The following is a 21,580-nucleotide window of genomic DNA, read 5'->3' on the forward strand; positions in this document are numbered from 1 at the left end:
CAAAATCAGATCTGTAGTATCCTATGATATTAAGATATCATGAGGGGGATGGTGGTGGTGGCTAAGTTAAAGGAAAAAAAAGCTCCTTAGAAGGTTGGAAAGGAAAAAGTGCTGAGAAATGCAGGTTATCCTAAACCCTGAGAAGGGTTATCCCCCTTCTCAGCTGGGGAGGCTGAGAAGGTCAAGGTAGCCAGACTTGGCTTACCTGACAAGTGGTTACATGGCTGGCCCTTGTACTTTGCAAAGGCCACTGGAAGACCACTGCGCTTTGCAAACTTGTTATACACGATGTTCATAAAATGTAGCCAAATGTTGATGGAGGCCCTGGGGAAGCAGAAAGGGCTAGGCTCCAAATGTTTCTAAGCCGACCATTGAATTGTACAGATGAGTGCCCCTAATGGTGCCTGGGCTAACTTCACTTTACTTATTCTTATGAGAGACTGGGTGGATTTTTGGGAAAACAAATTTTTTTTAAAGGAATTCCAGGGATTCTAAAGATATGACATCATACATTGTAAGACCCCGCTACTCCCTTCTGACTTACGTTATTGGCATAGGTGAAATCCACATGGGCAGGACTTTGTACACAGTGGCTTCCTTCCAGTGATTGGTTATTTCTCAGTGCTCGGGAGACACTTAATGCACTGAAACATTGAATTCTTATCACTTGAATTCTGGAGATCACGGCAGATACCTCTCCATGTTGCTCACTGATGACTGAGTTGGGGGTGACCTATCAGAACAGCATTGCCATCTCAGGTCCCTGATAGATATTTAACCAGAATCTCTGGGTCATGTTTACAGACAGCGAGGCCCCAGAACAGCACATCTCCTTGGTGACACTTGCTTGTCCCCAGAGCCTCACCACTGAGGCATTTTCCACTCCAGTCACATAAGGACACTCTGCCGCGACACCTTTGATGTTCCTGGCTTCTAATGCTCCAAGTGAAGCGAGGATTAGCAAGGGAATCACAGTTGGATTCAGCCTAATGAATGTAATGATTCAGCACAGGACATTTCTAGGATGTGAAAGGGAAAAAGAAAAAAAAAAAAATGAGGGAGGGAGGGAGGCATCCCTGAAACAGAACGGATTTAAAATTCCAGAGCCCAGCCGGCTGGGTTTCAGAGAAGTGGGAAGGGGAAAACGTACTTACATTGCAGAGAGAATGTTGGAGGTTAAGTTCTTGTAAGAAACTTCAGTTTGGTGCAAGGAAGAGCACCTTGGCAGTTGGAGACATTCGACCTTGGAATCATTTATCAAGGGAAGGAAGGACCTGGCCTTCTCGAAGGTTCTTTGAGTAAAAGACTGATTTCTTATCTGTCCGGTGTGAAGGGGGGTAAGTCAGCCTGAGGATTAATGTCGTTCCCCTTTATCCGCGGTTTGAGTTACCTGCGGTCAACTGAGGTCCAGAGGCTGATGAGCGTCCCTCCTGACATGTTGTCACAAGGTCACTAGCAGCTGAACTCTCTGCCACGCTGCCTGTGGTCATTGTCCTCTCTTCATCTCCTCACACAGACTTTTTATCATCTCACATCATCCCAAGAAGAAGAAGGGTGGACACAGGAAAGGAAGATATTTTGAGAGAGACTATATTCATATAATTTTGGTCACAGTATGTTATCAAAAATCGTTCTGTTTTATTATTAGTTTTTATTGCTCATCTCTTACTGTGCCTGGCTTATAAATTAAACTATCATTGGTATGTGTGCGTAGGAAATAATGTAGTTCGTCAAGGGTTCTGTACCGTCCGAGGTTTCAGCCATACCCTGGGGTTTTTGGAAGGTATCCCCTGTAGATAAGGGGGACTCCTCTAAACACAAGCTTTGTTCCAATCTTTTAAAAGATTTTCTTTTTTCTTACAACAGAGAGAGAGAGAGAGAGAACGAACGTGTGCGAGGGGGTAGGGGCAGAGGGAGAAGCAGGCTCTTTTTGAGCAAGGATCCTGATGCGGGACTCGATCCCAGGACTCTGGGATCATGACCTGAGCCAAAGGCAGCTGCCTACTGGACTGAGCTACCCGGGTACCCAGTGTTTTTGTTTTGTTTTGTTTTGTTTTCAAGGCAACTTTTATATACTTACTTGAAGAAAAGCAGCAAAGTTGTTATAAGGACAGACCCTGAAGCTTGACTCCAGCCTCTACCAGCTGTGAGATCTTATAGAGCTTACCTGAACTTTTGTGTGCCTCTGTTTACTCCTCTGTAAAATGGGGGTAAAATAGTACCTATCTATAGGTATGTAGGTGTGGTGAGGCGTTAATAAGTTAATATTTTTTAAACATATTTATTAAAGATTTATGTATTTTATTTGAGAGAGACAGAGTACGAGCAGGGGAAGGGCAAAGAGCAAGGCAGAGAGAGACTCCCAAGCAGACCCCCCCACTGAGCTCAGAGCTAGACGTGGGACTTGATCCCAGGACGCTGAGATCATGATCTGAGCTGAAGTCACACATTTAACCAACTGAGCCACCCAGGCACCCCAAGAAGTTAATATTTAATAGGCCACATAAAGGTAATTTAAAATAAAATATTTTAAAAACTTCATATGTAAAGGTTTTATGTCATCTTTATTTTATTTTTTAAAAGATTTTATTTATTTGACAGACAGAGATCACAAGTAGGCAGAGAGGCAGGCAGAGAAAGAGGAGGAAGCAGGCTCCCCACTGACCAGAGAGCCTGATGTGGGGCTTGATCCCAGGACCCTGAGATCATGACCTGAGCCGAAGGCAGAGGCTTAACCCACTGAGCCACCCAGGTGCCCCTATGTCATCTTTATTTAACACCTGAAAAAGACTCTTATCATCGGGGCCTTTGAAGTTGTGTGTGTACATCACTATCTCCCATCCGGCAAGCACATCATTGAAATAAACTTTTGCATGTTTTCCAAGCATGTCATGTTTAGAGATTCAGGTATTTGCAGGGTGTATTTGAATTATTATCAAGAGAACCCAAAGAAACCAGACCTGTCCCCCACCTTTGATGCTTTTGGCATCTCGACAGCTGTGGGTCGGATCGTGTGTGGGTCGTGTTACATTCGGTAACCTAGACCGGCCTTTGAGGACACTGCTTTTCTGGAAGCTTTCTCAGGGGCTGGCTGTTTTCACCCTGCTCTCAAGCTTCTCGTCCCTCGCCCCTGTCCTCTCTCCCACTTCATCCCCTGCCCCCCACCATGGAGCCACCGTAACTTAGGGCTTCTCAGCCTTCCCCAGGCAGCGAAGAGGAGTCTCCTGGAGATGCTAATACAATGCGGCTTAGGTTCAGTGGGTCTGGCCCAGGGCCCGAGATTCCAGAAGCTTGTCTCGTGGTCTCCCAGGTGACACTGATGCTTCTGCTCTAAAGGCTGTCAGAAGAATCCTGTGCGCCCATTCTGTCAGCTCTCTCTTCCAAACCGTCTCCTGTGTCCTTCTGCTTCCGCACCTCCCTGCCTCTACTGTTGCCCACGTCACCCCCGTTTCTCATTCTTAAGGGAAAACAGTTGTAAAGAATTACTCCTGTGATTGCCTTTGAGGTGGGCTCTGGTGGCCGCCTAAACTCTCTCTTTGGTCAGATTCTCCCGTAACACCCTTCCCAGCAGCCAGAGATCCTTTAAAAATATAAACAAGATCATAGAACTTTCCTCAACAGAACCACATGGAACCTCCTCCTCTTCCTCTCACTCATCACATGTGCCTCTTCCTCAGGGCCTTTGCACATCCCTTTGCCCAGAACGCCCTTCAGCATTTTGAACAGGCTCTTCCCCATTACACTCAGCCCCCGTGTTAGATAGCCCCTCCTATGGAGATGGGTCCTAACAGTGTAATTTGAAATGGCTCCCTGTCCCTTTACAGAGGCATCACTGTCCCCTTCCTCTGCTCTATTTTCTCTCCTGGCACTTATTAGCTGATATTTTCTGTAACAAAGTGTGCACAGTGCTTTCTGTGTCCCGGGCGATGTTGTAAGTGCATTACAAATACTGATTCATTCACTTAGGAGACCTACGGGGTAGCTCTATTATTATTCCCATTTAACAGATGAAGAAACTAAGGCCCCAAGAGGTTAAGTGACTTTTTGTGATCACACAGCTTACACATTGGGACCAGAATGTGCGCTCAGTTATGTAGCTTCAGAATTCGTGTCCTAAGCTTTTCTGTCCTCCACTCTGCGTGAAGTAAATATGTTTTTAGAAATATTGTGTAATATATATTGTGTATATATATAAATGTATATATATATAAATGTATATATTGTGTAATATATAAATACGTGTTTGTTGTTAACCATCCCTCCCGACTAGAATGTAAACTCCATGTGGGCAGACTTGAGTTCTTCTAGTTAGGGCTATATTCTCAGCACTGAAAACCCTGCTTGACTCACTAGAGGTATTCCAGAACATTTACGGAAGGAATGAACTTTTTTCATTAAATCTCTTGTCTAGAGAGATCTATGTAAAGCCCACTGTTTTCATGACAGTCTGAATGGGCCATTTTTTTTTTTTTATTATTTTACACATGAGAAGAGTATATGTTACTCAGGTTGTAAATTTTTAATCTCTTTCACAATATATTTAAAACCTAGTTTCCCAGGGTGTCTTGGTGGCTCAGTGGGTTAAAGCCTCTGCCTTCAGCTCAGATCATGATCTCAGGGTCCTGGGATTGAGCCCCGCATCGGGCTCTCTGCTCAGCGGGGAGCCTCCTTCCCACTCCCCCCTTCCGCCTGCCTCTCTGCCTACTTGTGATCTCTGTCTGTCAAATAAATAAATAAAATCTTTAAAAAAAACAGAAACAAAAAATCAAAACAAAAAAACCCCCAAAACCCTAGTATCCCTTAAGAACTGAAGCTCAACTTTACAAATCTTTTTTTTTTACAAATCTTAATGTACTAGTGATAAATATATAAAATTAAAAAAAGTAAAATAGAAAACAAACAGTTTTCCTGTTTCTCCTCTCAATGGTTGATTAATTCAAGTTGATCAGGCTAAATTGGTAAAACAATAGCTCTCATTTATAACCTTGGCTGATGAAGTTCCCTTCAATCTTGTTAAGATCTGTCCTGATTTAATGCATTCATTTTTCTGTTTTGGCATTTCTGATGCTTGACAGGAAACACGACACAAACAAGCTGAACTTGTCCAACAGTTCAGTTCTTCTTATTAGTCTAATCAACCAAAGTTCTAGCAAATCACATTCACTTAAAACATACTAATACCACTTTATACACTTTAACAAATTATTGTGTAACTCTTAGCATGAAATCACAACTCTAGCAGTAATAATATGTTATTCTTAAATTTAACCAGAAACATAACTAATATGAAAGGGTTGACTTATGGCATTATTTGAATTAAATTTAAATTTGAATTATATTTAATTATTGAATTAAATTTTAAGCCTAGATAGGGTTCAGACATTCAGCCAGCCTTGAGGAGAGATCTTTCCTTCCAGGAGTCTGGAGTACTAACCTTCCTGTTCATTGAGGTTGGATGTGGGACATAGAGCAGGTGCTAACCTGAACGGTGGTTCTCCCTCACCTACTGCTTTAGCAATATTTTTCCACTTTGAGACTTGATTGCAACAGTCCCTGAATGCATGATTGAATTCTGCATCCTTTCCCGTTGGCTTGGCTCATTCCCTTGAATCATGACGCTGAGTGACGGTCAACATTCATTGCACTGTGTGCATTTCAGGTGATTGATTTTTTTTTTTAAAGTTATAGCTTTGTTGAGATGTAATTCACATGTTTCATTCCTTTGTTCCTTTAGGTGGCCCAGTAACATTCCATTGTATGAATCTACTGCATTTTAAATTTCCATTAGTTGATGGGCATTTGGATGTTTCCACCTTCTGTCTATGATGAATAACGAATGCTGCCCTGAACAGTCATGTCTAGGTTTTAGTGTGGACATACGTTTTCTGTTGTTTTGGGTGTATTCTTAGGGGCAGAATTGCTGGATCATGTGTTCATGCCATGTATAACCATTTTGAGGAGCTATCAGATAGTTTTCCGATGTGGCTGTGCCATTTTACTACCAGGAATGTGTAAGGTTCCAGTTTCATTGCATCATCACCAACTCTCACTATCTGACTTTTCCTTTTTTTTTTTTTTTAATCTTTGGTGCAAAAGGTGTTTTCTAAAAAATAACTTTAGTTTATTTTTTTTCAGTGTTCCAGGATTCATTTTTTATGCTTCACACCCAGTGCTCCACAAAATCTGTGCCCTCCTTAGTACCCATCACCAGGCTCACCCAATCCCCCACCTCCCTCCCCTCCAAAAGCCTCAGTTTGTTTTTCAGAGTCCAGTCTCTCATGGTTTGTCTCCCCCTCCAGTTTTCCCCAGCTCACTTCTCTCCCATCTCCCAATGCCCTCCATATTATTCCATATGCTCCACAAGTAAGTGAAACTATATGATAACTGACTCTCTCTGCTTGACTTATTTCACTCAGCAAAATCTCCTCCAGTCCTGTCCATGTTGATACAAAAGTTGGGTATTCATCCTTTCTGATGGAAGCATAATACTCCATAGTATATATGGACCACATCTTCTTTATCCATTCATCCGTTGAAGGACATCTTGGTTTTCCCACAGTTTGGTGACTGTGGCCAATGCTGATATGAACATTGGGGTACAGATGGCCCTTCTTTTCACTACATCTGTATCTTTGGGGTGAATACTGAGTAGTGCCATTGCAGGGTCAGAGGGTAACTCCATTTTTAATTTCTTAAGGAATCTCCACACTGTTTTCCAAAGTGGCTACACCAACTTGCACTCCTACCAACAGTGTAAGAGGGTTCCCCTTTCTCCACTTCCTCTCCAACACTTGTTGTTTACCGTCTTATTAATTTTGTCCATTATAACTGGTGTAAGGTGGTATCTCAATGTGGTTTTGATTTGAATCTCCCTGAAGGCTAATGATGATGAACATTTTTTCATTTGTCTGTTAGCCATTTGTATGCCTTCTTTGGAGAAGTGTCTGTTCATGTCTTCTGCCCATTTTCTGAAGTGATTATCTGTTTTTTGAGTGTTGAGTTTGAGGAGTTCTTTATAGATCTTGGATATCAGCCCTTTATCTTTATTGTCATTTGTGAATATCTTCTCCCATTCCATGGGTTGCCTCTTTGTTTTGTTGACTGTTTCCTTTGCTGTGCAGAAGCTTTTGATCTTGATGAAGTCCCAAAAGTTCATTTTTGCTTTCATTTCCTTTGCCTTTGGAGACCTGTCTTGAAAGAAGTTGCTGTGGCTGTTGTCGAAGAGTTACTGCCTATGTTCTCCTCTAGGATTTTGATAGATTCCTGGCTCATGTTGAGGTCTTTTATCCATTTTGAGTTTATCTTTGTGTGTGGTGTAAGAGAATGGTCGAGTTTCATTCTTCTATACATAGCTGTCCAATTTTCCTAGCACCATTTATTGCAGAGACTGTCCTTTTTTCCACTGTATATTTTCTCCTGCTTTGTCGGAAGATTATTTGACCATAGAGTCGCAGGTCTATAGCTGGGCTCTGTACTCTGTTCCTCTGGTCTATGTGTCTGTTTTTGTGCCAGTACAATGCTGTCTTGATGATCACAGCTTTGTAGTAAAGTTTGAAATCAGGCAACGTGATGCCCCAGTTGTTTTTTTTTTTTTTTCAACATTTCCTTAACAATTTGGGGTCTCTTCCAGTTCCATACAAATTTTAGGATTATTTGTTCCAGCTCTTAGAAAAATGCTGGTGGAATATTGATCAGGATGACATTGAAAGTATAGTTTGCTCTAGGCAGTATAGACATTTTAACAATGTTTATTCTTCTGATCCATGAGCATGGAATGCTCTTCCATCTTTTTGTGTCTTTAATTTTTTTCTTGAGTGTTCTGTGGTTCCTCGAGTACAGATCCTTTACCTCTTTGATCGCTTCTCGGCCTTTTGGCTAAGATCAAGTGTGGTTAGGTTTATTCCCAGGTATTTTATGGTTCTTAGTGCTATAGTAAATGGAACCAGTTCTCTAATTTCCCTTTCTATATTTTCATTGTTAATATATAAGAAAGCTACTGATTTCTGTACATTGACTTTGTATCCTGTCACATTACTGAATTGCTGTTTGAGTTCGAGCAGTTTGGGGGTGAAGTCTTTTGGGTTTTCCATATAAAGTATCATGTCATTTGTGAAGAGAGAGAGTTTAACTTCTTTGCCAGTTTGAATACCTTTTATTTCTTTTTGTTGTCTGATTGTTGTTGCTTGGACTTCTAGTACTATGTTGAACAACCGTGGTGAGAGTGGACATCTTTGTCGTGTTCCTGATTTCAAAGGGAAGGCTCTCAGCTTTTCCCCCTTGAGAATGATATTCACTGTGGGTTTTTCATAGATAGATTTTATGAAGTTGAGAAATGTTCCCTCTATCCATATACTTTGAAGTGTTTTAATCAGGAATGGATGGTGTATCTTGTCAAATGCTTTTTCTGCATCAATTGAGAGGACCATGTGGCTCTTCTCTTTTCTCTTACTTTTTTGTTCTATCACACTGATTGATTTGCAAATTTTGAACTACACTTGCATCACTTGACCATCCCACCTGGTCATGGTAGATAATCTTTTTAATGTACGGTTAGATCCTATTAGCTAGGATCTTGTTAGGAATCTTGACATCCATATTCATCAGGGATATTGGTCTGAAATTTTCCCTTTTGATGGGGTCTTTGCCTGGTTTGGGGATCAGGGTAATGCCGGCTTCATTGAAAGAGTCTGGAAGTTTTCCTTCTGTTTCTATTTTTTTTAAATAGAAAGATTCAGGAGAATAGGTATGATTTCTTCTTTGAAAGTTTGGTAGAATTCCCCAGGGAATCCATCAGGTCCTAGGCTCTTGGTTTTTGGGAAGTTTTTGGTCACTGCTTCAATCTCGTTACTAGATATTGGTCTACTCAGGTTGTTAATTTCTTTCTGTTTCAGTCTTGGAAGTTTATAGGTTTCCAGGAATACATCCATTTCTTCTGGATTGCTTAGCTTATTGGCATACAACTGTTGATAATAATTTCTGATGATTGTTTCTATTTCTTTGGTGTTACTCATGTTCTTTCCCCTTTCATACATAATTTTATTAATTTGGGTCCTCTCTATTTTCTTTTGGATTAGTTTGGCCAGTGGTTTATGGATCTTATTGATTCTTTCAAAAAACCAACTTTTCGTTTCATTGATGTGTTCTACTGTGTCTGTAGTTTCTATCTCATTGATCTCTGCTCTAATCTGGATTATTTCCCTTCTTTTGCTTGGGACTGGCTTAATTTGTTGTTGATTTTCCAGTTCTTTCAGGTGTAAAGAGAGCTGGTGTATTCTGGATTTTTCAATTTTTTTGAATGAGACTTGGATGACTATGTATTTCCTCCTTAGGACTGCCTTTGCCATATCCCATAGGTTTTTGAACCAATGTGTCTGCATTCTCATTGGTTTCCATGAATTGTTTAAGTTCTTCTTTGATTTCCTGGTTGATCTAAACATTCTTGAGCAGGATTCTCTTTAGCTTCCAAGTGTTTGAATTCCTTCCAAACTTTTTCTTGTGGTTGAGTTCCAGTTTCAAACCATTGTGATTGGAGAATATGCAGGGAATAATCTCAATCTTTTGGTATCCGTTGAGCCCTGATTTGTAACCCAGTATATGGTGTGTCTGGAGAAAGTTCCATGTGTGCTCGAAAAGAATGTGTATTCTGCTGTTTCAGGGTGGAATGTTCTGTATATATCTATGAGGTCCATCTGTTCCAATGTGTCATTCAATGCTCTTGTTTCTTTATTGATTTTCTGCTTGGATGATCTATTACTGAGAGTGGCATGTTAAGATGCCCTGTTATCTGACTTTTTGATGCTAGCCATCATACTGGATGTGACATGATGTCTCTTTGTGGTTCTTATTTGCATTTTCCCAGAGATCAGCAATGATGTGCATTTTTTTATGTGCTTATTGTCCATTTGTATATATTCTTTGGAGAAATGTCTGTTCAGATCTTTTCCCCATATTTTAGTTAGGTTATTCTTTTTAATTATCATGTTGCAAGGGTTCTTCATATATTCTAGATATCTAGAAAATATTTTAGATATTCCTTTATCAGATATATGATATGCAAATATATTCTCTCTATATAGGTTGTCTCTTCATTTTCTTGATTGTGTGCTTGGAAGCACAGAAGTGTTAAAATAAAGCTCAATGTATTTTTTTTGGTATGTTGTATTTTTTTCTTTTGTTGCTCATGCTTTTGGTGTCATACCTAAGAGTCCATTACTAAACTTGATGTCATGTAGATCTACCCCTAAAATTTCTTCTGAGAATTATATTAGATGTAGTTTTTACATTTAGATCTTTCATGCACTTCATGTTAATTTTTATATGTAGTGTGAGATAAAGTCCAGATTTATTCTTATGTATATGACTGTTGAGTTGTCCCAGTACCATTTGTCGAAAGACTATTCTTTACTCCTTTGGATGGTTTTGGTATGCTTGTTAAAAATAAGTTGACCACATATCTATAGGCTTATTTCTGGACACTCTCTTTCTATTCCATTTATCTCTGTGTCTGTTCTTATTCTAGTTCCACTTTGTCTTGACTATTACTTTGTACTAAGTTTGAAAATTGGGGTATATGCATCCACAACTTTGTTCTTCTTATTCAGGATTATTTGGGCTATATCAGTCCTTTTCAATCTTATAGAATTTTAGGATCAGCTTTTCACTGTCTATAAAGATAGCATCTGGGATTCTGATAAGGATTGCATTGAATCTGTAATCCATCTGGGGAGTGTTTCCATATTAATAATATGCAGTCTTCTGATCCATGAACATGGTATGTCTTTCCATTAATTTAAGTCTCCCTGGATTTCTTTCAAGAATGTTTTATGCTTTTCAGAGTATGTTTTGCACTCCTGTTCTTGAATTTATTCCTAAATACTTTATCCTTTTTGATTATATTTTAAATAGGGAATTAGTTTTGAATTTCAGTTTTAGGTTTTTACAAGTATACAATAGTTTTGTGTATATAGATTTGTATATATTCAACCCTGACACCTTGCTGAATTTATTAGTTCTAAAACTTTTAGTGAATGCCTTAGGTTTTTATATGTACAAGATCATGCCATCTGTGAATAGAGGTAGTTTAACTTATTCCTTTCCAAAATGAATGCCTTTTATTTCTTGTTTTGCCTAATTGCCATGCTAGAATGTCTCATACACTGTTGAAATGGTGAGAGTGGACACCTGTGTTTTGGTCCTACTTCAGTCTTTAATCATTAAGTATGATGTTAGCTGTACAGGTTTCATAGATGGCTTTACTTTCTTAGTTTGTGAAATATTTTTTATCATGAAAGCATGTTGGATTTTGTCAAATATTTTCTCTGTGTCTATTGGGATGATCTTGTGACTTTGTTTTTCTGTCATTATGGTATATTACAGTAATTGATTTTTGAATGTTAAGCCAACCTTGTGTTCCTGGGATAAATCCTACCTGGTCATGTTGTATAATCCTTTTACTATATAATTGGATTTGGTTTGCTAGTATTTTTTTTTGAGAATTTTTGTGTTCATATTTATAATATATATTGGTCTATAGTTTTTTCTCATGATGCCTTTGGTTGGGGTATCAGGTAAATACTAGCTAATAGAATGAGTTAGGACGTGTTTCCCCTGATATTTTTTGGAAGTTTTGTGAAGAATTTGTTATTAATTCTTCTTCAAGTGTCTAGTAGAATTCATTAATGTCTTTTTAGGCCTCTTTACTAACTTCCTGTCCCATCCTGCTGTTTTTTAAATTATATGCTGAATGTTGAATACTGAAATATTTGTAGTCATTTGAACTAAGCTTTAAAAACATCGTAGCATTTTTAAAAATTTTTTTTAAATTTATTTTCAGTGTAATAGTATTCATTGTTTTTGCACCACACCCAGTGCTCCATGCAATCTGTGCCATCTCCAATACCCACCACCTGGTTCCCCCAACCTCCCACCTCCCACCCCTTCAAAACCCTCAGATTGTTTTTCAGAGTCCATAGTCTCTCATGGTTCACCTCTCCTTCCAATTTCCCTCAACTCCCTTCTCCTCTTTAACTCCCATTGTCCTTCATGCTATTTGTTATTCTCCACAAATAAGTGAAACCATATGGTAATAAGATATGGTCCATATACACTATAGAGTATTATGCCTCCATCAGAAAGGATGAATACCCAAATTTTGTAACAATATGGACGGGACTGGAAGAGATTATGCTGAGTGAAGTAAGTCAAGCAGAGAAAGTCAATTATCATGGTAGCATTTTTTTGTTGCTGTTGTGGGATGAAGGAAAGCACCCAAATGAGAATGTTTTCAGATTTGTGTATTGAATAGTTTCGTAAAGTGAAGAGAGGAAAATAACCTGGATGTTCATATCGCATCAAGTTTGGTAGGACACGTTTTGAGGTGATAGTTTTACCTTTCCAGTCTTTTTTTTTTTTTTTTTGTCCGTTTTTAGGCAGGTTATGTAATGAAAATACTGACTCTTCCTATAGGTCAAAGCATTAGAAGTTTCTCAGAGGAAAAGAAAGTGTCACATTTCTTGGACATGTGCTTATTGTGGGATTGGAAACCTTTCAGTGATTCCCTCCAGATGTTGTCTGCCACCCTATAGATCCTGAAGTCATCTCTGTCCTGCCACTACATACACCATTTTTTCCTTCCTCGTTCCCTTCTTATTCTGACCTTTTACTGGAGCAAACTTAGCCAGGACCTTCCTCTGCATTCTAGCCTGCCAAGTCTTTGTGCTTACAAAGTACTTTAGGAATCTTGACATTTCTTTGAAATATTTTCCAATCAACAAGAACAAAAACAGTTGACATGTGGGTGCCATGGGAAGGCTCAGACTGCCGGGGAGAAAGAGAAGGGGGAAGTGTGAAATAGAGCCGGGGGGAGAGATGGTGGGATTGGCCAATGCAAGGGCTGTCCAGTGGGTGGGGTAGTGGATCCCAGAGGCCAACACAGCCTACGTGGCTACTCAGGTATTCTGGTTTCTAAGTTACCACCAGACCCATCCTGCTCTTGTTTAAGTCTGAATAACGCTCATGTTGGTCTCGGGGTTTAAAGAATCTACTCTCTGAAGCTCCTTTACTCTAATGGGTGATAAGAAACAACTCTAGAAGAATAATCATCCTATGCGTTGATGTCTTCTGGAATCTTTCCTTGCAGCTTTCAGGAAATGGGGTCTTCCCAGATAAAGGAAGTCTCTGTCTTGAAAATTATTTGAAGATTGGTTTAAAATGCTCAGGGATAACCTTATTCATAAGGTGGGGAGTGAACTCAATGACCTGTGGGCCTTTGGACACTTGCACATTTTATTCTCTTTAATCTTTTAACTATGGCTTGTGGCCTACTTAGCATCACATCATGGCAGAGCGGATCGGTCATAGGCACGTATAGATAAATTAGTAGCATTAATTTAGAAGTGCTATTTCAGACCTAAATTTCATACGCCTCTGTTTCTTGTGAAATTGCAACTCATCTATAATGGGCATCTGCTTTTATGTGAAAGGGCAAAATGTACATGAGAAGATAAAACAATGCTAATGTAATACTTCAGGCCTAATTCTGTCACAGGTTGGGAATAAACCATACACACATTTCAATTCATGTAAGGGCTGGTCAATGAGGATTCTCTCTTCCTCTGTTTCTTTATATCTTTCATATGTATTCAATGAAAAGGTAATAGCTCCTTGATCTGTATTCAATCTCAATGTTACAGAGTAATTTTGTTAGACTGTGGTTTTTCATTTTTTTCTACCTTGGTTTTATGGGGGATTTTCTCATTAGGGTAATGAAAGTATGCATTTTAAATAACACATATAAAAAGTAATAAATGCTTTAAAGGGACAAGCCTTAAATGAATCTACTTCATCCTTTAAAGGAAAATAATAGTTCTTTTGGATATATTTGCAATATGTTATTATACTCACAGAATAGCTGATGTCTTCTGGAGTTCAATTCTAATTATGTTTCTTGAACCTACTACATACTAGTTTTGAGCACTTTAGAAAGCCATGTTTCAATGTAACTTAATTTTTCATCTACGGAAATAGCACGTATTTATTATAAAAGTATTTTTAAAACACAGGTGACATTTTTTACAAGGGCACCAAAAATAATTTGCCCCAGCTATGCTCAATGTTTAATACTACTGTCTTTCCTAATTTTTTTTTCTTCCTAAATTTTGAAAAAGATTTATTTCTATTAGTTGGCTTTTAATTTCTCAAGACTCTGTAGCTCAGACTCAGAGCCCCCAGGGAGGTCCTGAGGGGGCACTGGCCTGGCCACAAGCTTCCGCCACCAACTTCATATCTAGCCTCGCTCTCCTCTTACTGCTCCAAAGACCACCAGCAGAACCTGCTTTGGGCTCTTCAAATACTCAGGACTTTGCTAGCCTCACGGCCTTGGAGTATCATGTTTCCTCTTACCAGAATATTTCCTCTTCCAGTGTGCCTGCCTCCCTGCCTGCCTGCCTTCCTTTCTCTCTTTCTCTCTCTTTCTCCCTCTCTCTCTTTCTTTCTTCTTTTTTCTCTTCCTTCCTTCTTTTCCTCTCTGTTTCTCTCTCTCCCTCTTTTCTCTCACCCCTTCCTTCCTCTCTCCCCTTCCTTCCTTCCCTTCCTTCTTTTTCTTTCTCTCTCTCCCTCTTTCTCTCTCTCCCTCTTTCTCTTTTCTCTCTTTCCTTCCTTCCTTCTTCTCTGTTTCTCTCTTCTCCCTCTTTCTCCATCTCCCTCTTTCTCTCTCTCCCTCTCTCCTTTTCTCTCTCTCTTTCTCTCTTTTCTCTCTTCTTTCCCTCCCTTCCTTCCTTCCTCTCTCTCTTTCTCTCACCCTCGTTGCCCAGTTTGTCACACTCGGCAATTCATACCATCGTTTTTAGTCCCTATTAGTTTTATTAGTTCCCCTCTTCAAGGGGGGCAGTCACTTCTATTAAGTATATATGTTTTGAGATCTGCCTGTCTTTGAGAGACGGGAAGTGTTTTCTGGGAGCGCATGTGCTTCTGAGTTCCATTCATGGCATCTCATTCAGTTTCTTTTTCCATTTCAACACCATTTGGGGAGCCCTGTGGGTTGCTCTCTGCGAACCAGGCTTGTCCATCTTAACACCGTGCAGCCTGGTGCAGGTTCAGCGTGCTTCGTCTTTTCTCGCAGGGATGGACACCTGAGCCATGCTGTGAGGAGCAGCCCCACAGGTGGTCTTTCATCCAGCTCTTCACAAATTAATCCCGACTCCTTGCTTCAATCCCAGCCTTCATGTCACTTCCTCAAAGTCACATGGTTTGGCCCTAATGACCACTTTCTTCCATTCCCTCTCTAAATTAGGCCCCATGGTGGGCTCCTGCGACATTTCTTGAAAACACTTGTGATAGTTTGCAACCGTGTCCGGATGGTGGTCCCTCCCACTGGACCATGAGATTTTTCATTTACGGCGACCTCACCATCATTAACCCCACTGCTTAACACAATGCCTGTTCCTCACTTGGGGCTCCTTCTATCTATAGGATTGGACCTTTTTGACATGATAATATGGCAGTCAGTTGTCTGTAGAAGCATTTTTATATTTGATAGACCATCTTTTAGTGTAGTCTCAGGTTCACAGCCAAATGGAGCAGGAAGTAGAGAGAATTCCCACAGAGCCCTGCATCTCCTTACCCCTGAATGACCCCCCTCACCATCAACTCCCAGAATCAGTGTGGTCCTCCTGTTAGCCTGTTACGGGTGATGTCCCAACAGTGACAGGTTGTCAATAAGCAGAATCCGTAGCTGGCATTAGGGTTCCGTCTTGTCCGTTCTGTGAGTTTCCGCAAATGTGTAATGACCCTGATGTATCACTACAGCATCATATGGAGTAGTTTCACTGCCCTAAAACCCCCCTCTGCATCACCAACTTACCATCCCTTCCTCCTCGATGAACCCTTTGGCAACCGTTGATCTTTTAACTGCCTGCATGGTTTTGCCTCTTCTAGAATGTCACAGAGCTGGAATCATACGTCCTGTCGTCTTTTCAGACTGTCTTATTATTTCAGACTGCCTAAATACTTGGTATGTGTTTAAATTTTCTCCATGTCTTTCTGCAGCTTCTTTTTTTAGCAGTGAATAATATTCCACTGTCCCCCATTATGCTTATCCCTTCCCTGATTAAAGGACATCTTGGTTGCTTCCAAGTTTTGACGATTATAAGTAGAACTTCTACCACCTTTATGTGTGCAGGTTTTTGTGTGGATGTTAAGTTTTCAGTTCACTTGGGTAAAAAACCTGGAAGTGTGCTCTATCAATTGAAGGAAGAGAGCCACCTTCTCCCACCACCATCAGACTCAGGGCAGGCTGGAGTTGGGTATCTCCTGGGCTGGGGAAGCTGAAAGCTTGTGTTGAGGGGAACCAAATTACTCTAAGGTTATTATATAATGGTTATTTTTTTTTCCTTGTCCCTTTTGGAAGCAGGAGGGGATTTTTCTATTTTTCTATTTTTCTATGATCTGTCCCCCAGGGTCCTAGTGAGAGACGGGAAGTGTAGTGTTGGGCTACTGGCTCACATATTGGACAGCGCAGATTTGGAATGTTGTGTGTTGACTGTGTGGTTTTTTTTTTTCCTACCTTTTTTTCGCCCCTGGAGGCGAAAGACACGAGAGTCTGATGCCATTCCCACCGTGACTCAGTCATTCTTCCTTGAAGTATTTGTATGTGATACTAGCATCAGAACCGGTTACTGAGCAGTTCATGTTTCAAGGAGGCTCTAATCTTCTGTGTCTGCTGGTGACTCTAGTTGTCAGGGTGGTGGTCAGTCCTCTGACCTCAAGTCTCTGCCGGATCAAAGAACAGTGGCTGGTTTTCACTCTTTCACCTTTCCTGAGTACAGAGACACCTTCCAAGCCTCTTAGTTGCCAGACTACAACCTGGAGACCTGGAATCACGGTTTTTAATTCCTGCCTTGTATTCCGTCGCGGGGATGAGTGCCTAAGTCTTGACCGCGTTTTGTTTTGAAAGAAGGGAAACTATTTCCGTTTTATCAAAGACCCACTCATAAACATCACACAGTCTTCTCCATTTGTTGTTCGAGGAACCCACTTCCTGTAAATGTAATTTTATTTACTTACTCTGGCTTCCTTGGGTTCTTCCCACATATGCCTTCCCTTCTGCACCTTCGGGAATGTGAAATATGAGATGACGATTATTTTTAAATCTTTGATTTTGAATCTGTAAATGAATATCAAGACAAAGTTGAGTCCTTCCTTCAACAGGGAAACGCTCTGTATTTTGTCATATGTCCTAGAAGGTGCTGTTCATTAACTGGATAAATTAAGGAGTGTTTGAACTTTTATTTTTCTTTGAGTTATTCACCTTCTTAGCAAGGTTGGCTTTAAGTTCCGCTTGTCCCCATCTTTTCCCAGGTGTGGGTCCTTATTGCCACAAACTTGGCAGTGGTTAGCCGTGGGGCTTGTTTATTTTAATCTGCTTGCTTGGATTCTGGAAAGCTGCCTTTCACATTTTCTGCTTGAGTGGAGTAATCAAGGTCATCTCCTCATAGGTGAAATATGAAATCGTACCCCGCAGCTCATCCTCCTCAAACTTACAAATAAGGAATTTCCCTTAAGAAAAGGCTCTACCAGCAGAAGGTACTAAATATCAGAGTGGAGTGGTTTTTATACTTTATGTTGGTTTTCTTGGTATTTCTTAGGCTTTACATGTTTTATCCAGGTAATGGATCTAAGGATGGTTTTCTATCAACATTGAGATGGTCTGTAACACACTAGTTTGAACTTGAGTGTAAGATATGATAATAAACAGTTCAAGTGATTGTGGTTCCCCTTAGCAGCCGTTAAACTAGTATAAAATTAGGAGGACAAAGAATGTCTTAAGTTGAACAAATTTAAAATTTTACTTTAAAAAGTAAAAAAACTTGTGTGTAATGTTAATGATTCGGTGGATAAGGCTTTAGAAAATCAACCCTATGAGGTCAGCATTGGAAAAACTGACTTTTGATCTTGATGTTTATTCCGAAGCTCTACCTGGACACACATCCCTGAGAGCTGTTTGGTGTTTTATCCTTATGATTACTCTGTTTCTCTAACAGTGACATTTAGCAAAAAACATGTCTGTAGATTGTCCATTCAGTTGAAAGAAGACATGAAAGGAAAAAGGGGGGGGGGAAATCAGTGATTCCTATATTGTGGCTTTCCACTCTTACTTCCAAATTCTATAGATACTTTTAAAACAAGACTGTCCAGCAGAACTTTCTGCAGGGGTGACCCTGTTCTTTTGCACCATTTGGAATGACAGCCACTGGCTCTTTGTGGGTATTGAGCCTTTGAAATGTGCCTAACATTTATTAGGGAACAGATCTCCATTTTGCAAAAAAAAAAAAAAAAATTGTAATTAAATCTAATGAGGCACTTTGGGCTACTGGCTCACATATTGGACAGCGCAGATTTGGAATGTTGTGTGTTGACTGTGTGGTTTTTTAGCGTGTATAAAATCGTGTGTGTGTGTGTGTGTGCGCATGCACGTGTTGTAAGAAAAAGTTGGGCTGTAAGTACAACTCTTTCATCCAAAGAAAGCTATCAAGGAGAAAAATTGGCACCAGTACTCTAGAACTGGATATATATAGAATCTGTAAGAATTGCCCAAGAGATAATTTAAAGCATAATAAATTTGGTACACAGAATTAAATGGACTTCTTCCCAGAACAATGGAAGAGCAGTCGAGGAACTGAAAACAGTGTCTTCTAGAAAGAGAGAAAAAGGGGAGAGAGAGGGAGGAAGAGAGGGTATGGATGAAGTGGGAGTAAGTTAAATTTTGGAAATTCTGATTGAGGTAGTAGTCCACACTGGCTCTCCAACCCAGCCTGGGGGGGAAGGCTAATTCGACGTCACTGCTTTTCCAAGTGAAGACTTGGGTTACGGTTAAATAAACAGGGCTCTGCCAAATCTGCTTATTCCTTCACAGCAGTTAACTTGAATTTCGGAGTAAAGATGGAAAGAGCTAAAAGTAGCAAATCTGAGAGCATTCCATTTACACATTTGGGGATGACTCCGAGCATTACATGGTTCCCATCCTCTTTGATGAACTCAAGGGTGTTTCCACCTCTTTGTTGGTTCCATAACAGAATTTGAAAAAAAAAGAACCAGTATCCTGGCAGGACCCTTTGCTGTAAGAGGGTCCCCACCCTCCTGGGACAGTGGCAGAGAGTATGAGCCCCGGGGACAGGGACTCTAATCAGGGGAATAAGATGATTTGGGTAGGCAGTAATTTTTTTTCTTTTTCTTTCCTAAGAATTAGTTCTCTCTTATTTTTTTTTCTTAAATATTTTCCTCGCCTTTTTTTTTTCCTACCTCAAAGAACTATCATCCAGTTCTGTGTGCATAGTAATGTATTAAAACATTTTGATTGGTTCGATGAAATCAAATAAAACCCAAAGCCCTACCTTACCTCGGTCAATCTGTTAATATACTTCATTTTACCTTTATCACCTTGGTATCTCTGAGCAACTGTGCAGCTGTTTCCTTCCTTGGAGAGAGAAAACAGATTGCCAGCAGTCTGCCAGACTGAGTGTGGGGGGGTCTGGGTGTGACAGCTCTGAACGTCATGATTGCAGGAGAGCCCATTTATGATATTGGCAGTTGAAAATGTAGGAGTACCACAACAGTTAACTTAAAGGGAGGTCAAAAGTTTTAGATAATGAGATGCCTAGCACCAGCCTGGATTGGACAAAATGTCCTATGGGCTAATTCCCATCACTCCTTGGGGTTGGATGGAATTTTGGCTGGGTCAGTGGCATTTGGGAGGATTAAGATAGGAGAAAGTGTTGAATTCCAGAGATGGGACATGGCGGTATTAGAGAAATATTTCTGTGGCATCTTTTGATGTGTTGGGGACAGGATAGAGGAAGGGCTTAACAGCCAGAATCCCTAATCTCACATCTCGCTTAAAACATGCACACACACAGAGGATCCAGAAGAGCCTTGGGAAGGGCCCAAAGGTTCCCCGTGGCTAGCTCAGCCCTGCCAACGACAGCAACAACAAACATAGTCTCTACGATGCCTTGTCCTGGCCCAGTGTATTGGGAGAAGTGGTAACGTCTCCATGCTTTAGTCTTTGTAGCATATATTCATATCAACAGAGTATAATCACGGCGAAAGTGTAAAAGTAACTTAGATGTTAGAGCGCACGTTGAGGTAAAGTTCCAAGAAAACAGAAGTATATCGAGAAATCTGGAATTCCGTCTTCAGCGATATGGGGGGTTTGACATAGGGAATGTTTTACAGAAGGACCGGAGCAGGTGGATAAAATGGAAATGCATAGCTGGCCATCCAGGAAAGCCAGGGAATGCCCCACAGGTACCCTACCCCCGCAAAAAAAAAAAAAAAAAAAAAAAAAAAATTGCTACAGGAATTCAGGTAATATACTGCTTCCCAAGCTTTAGCTACTCTGAGGACCACATTTAATGTTGGTAACCAAGAAGCTTAATTTTTTTTTAAGAGAAAACCACAGGAAAAGAGTATAATTTCTATTAGAACATGATACATCGTCACACACACCCACTGAACAGCAGATTTTGTACCCATGTGTCCCGTTCCCACTGCGGATCAATGCTAATGTACTCTCTGTCCTGTTGTATTCCATTCTACTTTAGTGTAAAATGCTGGGTAGGATGGTGGTTCTCAGCCTTGGCTCTTGATTCTGGTCCCCCGGGAGCCATAATAAATATACATTGCCTGTCCTGTTCTCTGCCATTCTGATTTAATTGGCATTGGGTTGTGGCCTGGGAGTCAAGGTTTTAAAAGCTCCCTGGGTGACTCAAAGGCGTAGCCAAGGTACAGAACCACCACACTAAATTGATTTTACTGTCTACTAATGGGACTTGACAGCAGTTTGAAAAACACTCCTTGGAGGAGGTTTACCTTAAGTGAAAGAATAGACTAAATACAAAATCTCCTGCCGCAGAAGGAAACCAACCAAATGAAAAACACACCTCTCTCTATCTGGGCATTGCATCTGTCTGGTGGGGTTGAGAATGGGAGGAGGGGGCTCCCCTGGAGAATAGGTAACCCATGCCTGCTTACACTTGCTTTTGAATCTACCCAAAGGCACGTTAGAAAGCATCATTTCCGTTCCTGGTAAGTAGCACCCGGATTCAAGTAGCACTCCGATTCACCTGGCAGAAGGAGACAGGGATCTCTGCAGAAGGACAAGATCTAGCCAGGTTCAGCCGGGTAGCTTATGACATAAGACATAAGCCATCCCCCAACCCCACCAACCATGCTGCAAAAAGCATGAAGATATAAACCATCCAGAGAGTAAGCCTAAATAACAAACAGAAAAATTGATTACCATGTCCGCCACCCCAGAACTTTAAATATATAGACTGGGGGGGGGGGCGGGGAACCAAACCCCACAATGGATGGAAAAAAGATCAAATAACCAGCAGAAATATCCTATGAAAAAGACCAGGAAAAACTTGAAAAGGACCAAACAGGAACCTCAGTGAATAGGCAAAGTAGCAGACCAGATGCTGTCAATTCCTAGAGAATTAGTAAGCTGGAAACAGAGCTGAAGAACTCTTTCTGGAAGGGTGCATATTTCTTATCTCTGGAAGTACGTGGAAAATGTGAAAGA

General features: G+C 40.5%; 1 protein-coding gene and 1 pseudogene across 1 annotated transcript in view; both read left to right on the forward strand.

Annotated features, from left to right (window-relative positions):
- Positions 1 to 21,580, forward strand: part of KCNN2 (potassium calcium-activated channel subfamily N member 2) — a 148,597-nt gene that overhangs the window by 69,005 nt on the left and 58,012 nt on the right. The gene's annotated exons all lie outside the window — the stretch shown is intronic.
- Positions 7,856 to 8,000, forward strand: LOC122896912 (annotated as a pseudogene).

Source organism: Neovison vison, chromosome 1 (genome assembly GCF_020171115.1).
Source record: "Neovison vison isolate M4711 chromosome 1, ASM_NN_V1, whole genome shotgun sequence".
NCBI lineage: Eukaryota > Metazoa > Chordata > Mammalia > Carnivora > Mustelidae > Neogale > Neogale vison.